We start from the raw sequence: 7,825 nt of genomic DNA on the forward strand, positions 1-7,825 counted from the left end.
ACACCCTGAGTAGCTTCTCTTCTTCAATGAAAGACAATGAAGCTGAAATAATAATAGGGAGAGTGTCATTCTTACCCAAATAAGCGTACTTAAGATGATCCGGTAAAGTTTTTAACTCAAGAACTGGTGGCTTCTCTATAGATGGGAGAGATCTTTCAGGGACTTGCCCTAATTCCTCATATTTATTTTTATATATTTGCCCCGATGAGTTCAACCACTTAACATATTCACTGGCTTCAGTACTAGCACACTCTTCAGGACTTGCAACCAAACTCAACTCAAGTGGATCCTCAATAGACTGGACCCATTTACCTTGTTCCTCCAATACAGTAACACTAAAACAACTGTCACTAGCTGAAGGATATTTCAAGGCTTTAAAAACATTAAAAACGACCTCATCACCTTGTACTATGAGCCTTAAGTCACCCTTATGGACATCTATCAATGCTTGCCCCATGGCTAAAAATGGTCGTCCCAATATAATAGGCACGCCCTCATCTTCCTCCATATCTAATACAATGAAATCCGCTGGGAAAATGAACTTATCTACCTTTACTAGAATGTCCTCTATAATACATCGGGGGTGTGTTAATGAACGGTCAACCAGTTGAAGAGTAACAGTGGTGGGTCTAGCTTCCCCCAAACCAAGTCTTTTAAATACAGACATTGGCATTAAATGAATGCTTGCACCCAAATCACATAAAGCTCTCTCCCAAGGTATAGTTAAGCTGTCCGGATCTCTTAACTTTTGAGGAAGTTTCTTTTGAATAATTGCATTGCACTCTTCAGTTAATGCCATAGTTTCGTAATCCTCCATTTTTCTCTTATTAGACAACATCTCTTTCATAAACTTCACATAACTAGGCATTTTTTCTAGAGCCTTTGCAAAAGGAATGTTAATGTGAAGTTTCTTAAATACCTCAAGAAATTTGGAGAATTGTTTGTCAAGGTTGGCCTTTCGAAACTGTTGAGGATAAGGAATCTTTGGTGTAGGCTTGGTGTATTTTGGCTTCTCTATCTATGGAAGATCTTCAGTAACCTCCTCTTGTGCTGGACTAGTAACATGTTGATCTTCTGTCTTTTTTCCCTTGTCATCCACTGTAGGTCTGTCATACTTAGTCCCACTCCTCAAATTGAGAGCTTGGCATTCCTCTTTAGGATTTACCTTTGTGGAACTAGGTCGATTCCCTTGCTGTCTACTAGAAAGTAATTTAGCCAACTGACTCATTTGTGTCTCCAAATTCCTGATTGAAGACCTTGTCTCTGTCATGAATTGATTTAATTGGTCTAGCTGAGTTGTTGGTGAGTTCATTGGAGGATGTGGTGGTGGATGAGATGGGCATGGGTTTGGATCATAATAAGGCCTAGAATGTAGTTCTGGATGCCAAAAATCCACCAAGGAAAAAAGGTTTGGTCCCTTATTGAAGTAAACGACTATGGGGCACTGAAGGCGTCAAGTTCGCGATAGAGGCATAAGGTTATTACATGCCACCAAGAGGCCACACATTTGCGAGGCCCCAGGCCTCACGAAGTCATTCCGTGCCAATGGGAGGCAAGAATTCCACACTGGTAAAAGACCCACATCATGTGTCTAAGGTCCCTTAAAGGTCCAAAGCAATCATGTCTAAAGCCTCGTAAGGTCCACTCTGTTGATGAGTGAGGCCCTAGAGGCCCACTCGCATTGCAAGAATATCACATAAGGCATCAAGCGCTTCACGCGCACCTATCACCTCGCACGTCCCTGGAGCCTCGCGCACACCAGGTGCCTCGCACGCATTAGGCACCTCGCGTGCGCCCAGCGTCTCGCGCGCACCTGGTGCCTCGCGTGCATCAGTTGCCTCGCATGCACCTGGCGCCTCGCATGCATTGGTCGCCTTGCACGCGCCTAGCATCTCGCGCACACCTGGCGCTTCGCACCTCGCGCGTACCTAGCTTCCTGCAGCGCACCTCCAAGGAGCAAGGGCCTCGCATAGTGAGGTCCAACTCACCCAGACGCCATGACACCTCCCTAATGCATGTAAGGACGCCAAAGCCCCTCGTTCTTAATGCCACAAGCTCAGCATAATGATTCCCAACAAATGCCTCAATATAGGGAACACGGGGTCTGCATAAAGGGAACCCACACTACCCCCATTGAAGAACCTATAAGTTCTTAAACACTTAGTAGAAAATAACAATATTTATTGCAAAGACATATTTTGAAGACTAGAGACCCACCACGTATGAGGTACCCGGACAGGTACGAGATGTACGACCCTGAGGAGGACAAAGGCATGCCTGTGACATCTGTGTCTGGCAAGTAGTGGAAGTACGAGGAGTGGTGGCATGACTTGCATGTCTTTGACCACGAATAAGCATCGACACCACAATCCTCTGGTCCACCACGACCTGTGCCACTACCATGACAGTGTACCCACGTACTTTCTTGTCCCCTAGGACCACCTTGTATCAGGGACCATTAGAGCCAAGTTATAAATAAACCTCCACCCCTCATACAAGGGGGTGGGAAAATTCATTTTATACTCAGGCTATTAAGCAATATACGAAGGTTTACTCCATTGTTGATCTGCACTTATTTTTCCTTAAGTCTATTGTAAGTTCTTATTTAGTTATCTTCTTACTAAGCTTTGAGTTTTCCGACCAAACATCGTTGACGAGTTCTCACCATCAATAGTAGTCAATAAGTTGGTTGTTGAGGTGGATACTATGGCTGTAAACCTTGGTTATTTTTCCAAGACAGGTTAGGGTGATTCTTCAACGCGGGAGTATATGAATTTGAGTAGATGTTGGGTGCAGGTCTTGAAAAGTTACCAATAACCTGTACCTGTACCTGTTCCAAAGGCATACTATTTACGTCTGTTGAGCAACTAGTTGTGCTCAATCATTGTTCACACTGTTATTAGCATTCTCAGCCATGATAAAATCCAACCTTTTTCTTTATCTTGCGGTTTTCTCTACACTTTCTCTCAAATTCAAGATCTATCAGTATGAGTTCCTTTTGTTTACTTTCCCGCATATACCAATAATTCCTGAAACACAATACAACCTCGTTCCAAATAAGTGTAAAATATAAGAACCAAATTAGAACAAAAACAATTAATTTTGATATTGGAAATTAAGTCTTCGGCAATGGCGCCAAGAACTTGATCGCGAAAATATGATACGCAAGTGTACGTAATCGATTCAAGTAATATAGATAGTAAATAAAGTATCGTTCCCACAATGACTATTAACCAATTACCAATAATCGTTCTTTAATTTATATTTGGCAAACAAAATTTAGATGAATAAATCTGATTACAAAATTTTAAATAACTATGAACAAAATAACTAATCAAAAGATGAAAATCAATAATAAAAAGACCTAGGGTACTAACTTCATCAATTTTTCATTCTAATAATTTTATTAATCAGTTCTCAATTTCTTTCTTCATATTCTAATAGCAGGTTAACATAAATCGATTCCTATTCTTTTTCAAGATATAAAATCTCAACCTATATGTAGGTTTTCTACATCTCTGTGATAAACTTAAACATATAGCAGGTATTAAGTATAGAAACCTAATTACTACACAAGTCATACAGGTACTTTCATCCAATATGTAACCTATGTCCATATAACGATAGCATATTCAATTCTCATCTTTCGAATTTTGAATCAAAATCATAAATCAAGCAAATATTGATCAAGTATTTACTAGCATTAAGCAAACATTACATATATTATAATAAATAAGAAGTATCAATAGAACATCATAATAAAATTAAATAGAAATCATGAATCCTTTTTTTTCATAAACATGCTGCAACTTGGCCTTTCCTAGGTCGTGGCTCTTGTCATTTTTAAAGCTATTCGAAGTCTGGGTAAGTCTTCAAGCGTCGTGATTCTCTCAACTCCGGTCGCGGCGCGTGTGTTGATGCCCTCCTGGGTTCGCCTCTAACTCCCCTCAGCAACTTTGAGCTTCTGACTTGACTAGAGTCGCGACCCTTAAGCCCATGTCGCGACTCTAATTCCATTATTTTCCAATTTAAGCCTTTCAACCTCCTTCCTTCATCAAAAAATTATTTTAACTTGTCATTAGCACCATTTTGATTCAAGCGACCACTGAAAGCTACTTTTTTCACCATTTCCTCTTCTTTTTACATTCTTTCTTATGATTCAACGCACCAACCTACAACAAAGATAAAAGTAAGCGTAATCTTGCACAAAACAAACATAAATACTCAAGATTACCACAAAAACACATCCTAAAACAACACTAAAATGAAGTTATCACAATTGTGTAAATTACCTGAAAATTTTGTGTTTTTCAACATCTTTTATGTGTTATGCATGTTTACATTTACAGATATGCATGCCTAGTCATATATCACAAAATACACATAACACCTTAAGCCCACAATAAAATATTAATTACTAGATGCCATTACATTTGTGTCCCAAAGACCAACAATTATTTAAAACCAAATAATCAAACCAGTAAACAAAATTGGCTACCACAGGCATTAATCACATTTTATAATATGTTGTTGGTATGTGGCCTATGAACCTTTTCAAAGAATGTCAGGACGTAGTACACGTTAATCAGAAGCAATTCAATATATATAAGTATTTAATTAAAGAGCACCAGTGGGAAATGTTCTGCTTCCGTATAGGGGCGGGACTAAATCGATGGCCTATACGAAAATAGTATATATTTACATGTATAGAATTATTCATATACACCCATATCCCAACGTTCGTAGTTTTGGATTTTTTTTCTCTTTGTTTTTTTTTTCTTTAATTATGTTTTGGGAATGGGAGTATAGGAATTAACTCCCATAAAAATGTTAAACAAGTTATTTTTGTCCATAGTGACTAAAGTTAAATGTCCATAACAATGTTAGAAATTACTATATTTTTACAAATTTCCCAATTAAAAATCTTAAACATTATTTTCAAAAGCTTACATTTTAGTAGGCATGGTCATAGTTTAATAATGTTATACTTCTTCTCACAAAAATGAGGTCGCAAGCTCAGTATTGTTATTTGGCACCTTAAGGTATTTAATACCACTTAATGTATTATACCACTATTAATGTAATTCAATATCGAATTCTACATATTATTTAAAAATAAAATATTAATATGCTTCAATAGTAATATGTCACATTAAGTACCAATGAAAATGTCACTTAGCAATACTCTTTTAAAATTAAAAAAAAAAAAAAAAAGTCAACATTTCGGTCTAATAGATTAATATCTAATCCAACTCTGAATCTCAGTCATGACTTGCGGAGCCGAGTCAAGATCCAATACACTAAAATTGGCCCATGAAACGGCCAAACAAATTGCACGTTATTGGAAACTTTATAGGGCTTAGAACTTAGTAACATGTTCTTCAAGCCCAAATAATAGTCAACATAAATGTAATTACAATTTACAAAGACTATAAAGTCATGAAAGTTTACACTCGGTCCTGAGAGTAAGCACGACTATTAAATGTCACAATTACATCATTTTCTTTTCATTATGACCTTTTCTAAGTCTCTAGTCGTTAATTATAAGATAAAAGCATTTTCATTATATCTCATCTATATAAAAAGGGAAATTTTACACAAAGTGCCAAAATTGGCACATTTATTACAAAAATACTATTGGACGGGTATTTTAACTATTTTACTATTTGGTGTTTTCTTATATACTATTTGTTAAGTTTTATATTTACAAAAATACTATTTGCTTTACTGATACCTATCAATCACTTTTTCTCTTTCTTCTTCTACCTCCATTTCCTTCTCTTTCTCTTCTTCTTCCTCCTCCAACACGTTTTCTCTCGTCTTCTTCCTCCATTTCCTCTCTGCCCAAGCTTCACATGCTCTTCATCATCACTTCGGTCTCCCCGTCGCAACACTCTAGTAGCTTACAACCCTTTTTATTCGTCGAGGGCAGCTTCCAGCTACTTTTCTCTATCTCCAGCATTACCCACTATGTTTTTGTATTTTCATTTTGCTGATTTGTTTTTTTTTACTCATTTAGTTTTTGTGTATATTATTATCTTGCTGCTTTTTTTTTTGTTACCTTGTTTATTTTGTTCTATTTTCGTATATGTTAGTATCTTTTTTCACAATGCATGCAATGTGTTTGATGTAATGCTTGAATGATTGAGATTTGGTTGTTTAGTGCTAGTGTTAATAATTCTTTTGGTGTATTTGTTTTTTATTTTTAATAAGAGTTATTTTAGGGTTTTGTGTTGGGTCTTTTCGTTGTTTAAGTTGTGTTTGGCTATTTTAGGGTTTGCCTGAGCATGAAAATAAGCAAGTATCTATTGAATATTAGTTATGTTTAAAGGTTTATTCTGTTTTGTTGGTTTTTTTTATTAGTAATATGTTGTTTTTCTATTGTTCTATAATGATAGTGGTATTTTTGTAGTATCCTTTATTGAGTACTTTGTCGATGAAGCAATTGGAAATATGGACAGTAACAGTGAAGCTCCAATGAAACCCAAAGGTAAATGGAGGGCTTTGGAATGAGAGAAATGATCATGCATATCAAAGTAATCAAGGCTGCAATAACAAGAAAGCAACACAAGAGCTGTTGTTTTTATGTTTATGACATATGTTCATTCATTTTAAATTATAGACATCTTTATTTATATATTTAGTTTAATTCGTTGTTATATCACAATTTTGGATTATTGTCAAGCTTTTATTTTTAGCTTGTGTCAATGTTGGACATCACATTTCATCCAAAATTAAGGATTCCCTTGAGTTTTTGTTTTGGAAAAATGTTGTTTGTAATTTATAATATCAACAGTTGTAATTTTAAAGCTTTCATACCGATTTTAGTTTTGTCAACATTACATCAATACCAAAGCAACACAACATAAACTGGTAAAAGAAAAAAAAAATCATTACTAACAACTTTACAACAACACAATAGCAACACAATTTTGATGCATTGTTGATTCTCTATAGTAGAAAGACAGAATGGGTGGCTGTTGTTTTTGTATCCATTATACTCACATAAGGGATACCTTGGAATCAATTTATTTTATTTTCAATTGCAAGTAAATAATGAGATTGTCATCATCAATTATTTTTAGGAGTGGGTAGTGTTATTTTGACTTGACATTGTAGTTGAAGTTTGTTATTTTCGTGTTGCTTTGTAGTTGTTGATGCAGCTTTTGTAGGAGGTCTTTGTATTTGCAGTATTTTGGGATCAATTTTCCACTATCTTCAAAATTGGTATTGATTTCATTATCTGAGAAGTGCATAAATTAAAGTATTTTAGAATGTCAACATTGTCATTTTCACGTTTATATAAGTTTAAGTGACAACAACACCAGGATAACAAACAAACAACTGAACAACAACAGAGGTTAAATTAAAATTTTAAAATACCTTCCTTGTTCTTAATATACTGCCCAAATTTTTTAATTTAGTGTTTTCCCTTCTAGATCTACAAAATTAATGAAAAAGAAACTACATTATAGGGAGAAATACCATTAAAATATGAGAATCAAACAAAGAGCGACCGAATTTGATGAATAAATTAAACTAACCACACACTAATCAACCTCATAATTTTTTGTTTATGATTTTGTTTCGAAATGTTTGGGCAACTCTAGATCAACGATTTTTATGTTCACGTAAATAGCTCTTATGTGGATCTTCTCTCGTTGTCGTTAATGGAGGTCTTCCATTGATCTTCACTCACTGTCATTCATGGAGATCTCCCCTTGCTGATCGGTGCCATGGCTGATTAACGAAGAAAACTACTCACCGAAGTTCATGGAGTTCTCTCCTTACTGGGTTTGCGATGGTTGTTTAAGGAAGTTGAAGC

This window comes from Humulus lupulus, chromosome 3 (assembly GCF_963169125.1).
Source record: "Humulus lupulus chromosome 3, drHumLupu1.1, whole genome shotgun sequence".
Lineage (NCBI taxonomy): Eukaryota > Viridiplantae > Streptophyta > Magnoliopsida > Rosales > Cannabaceae > Humulus > Humulus lupulus.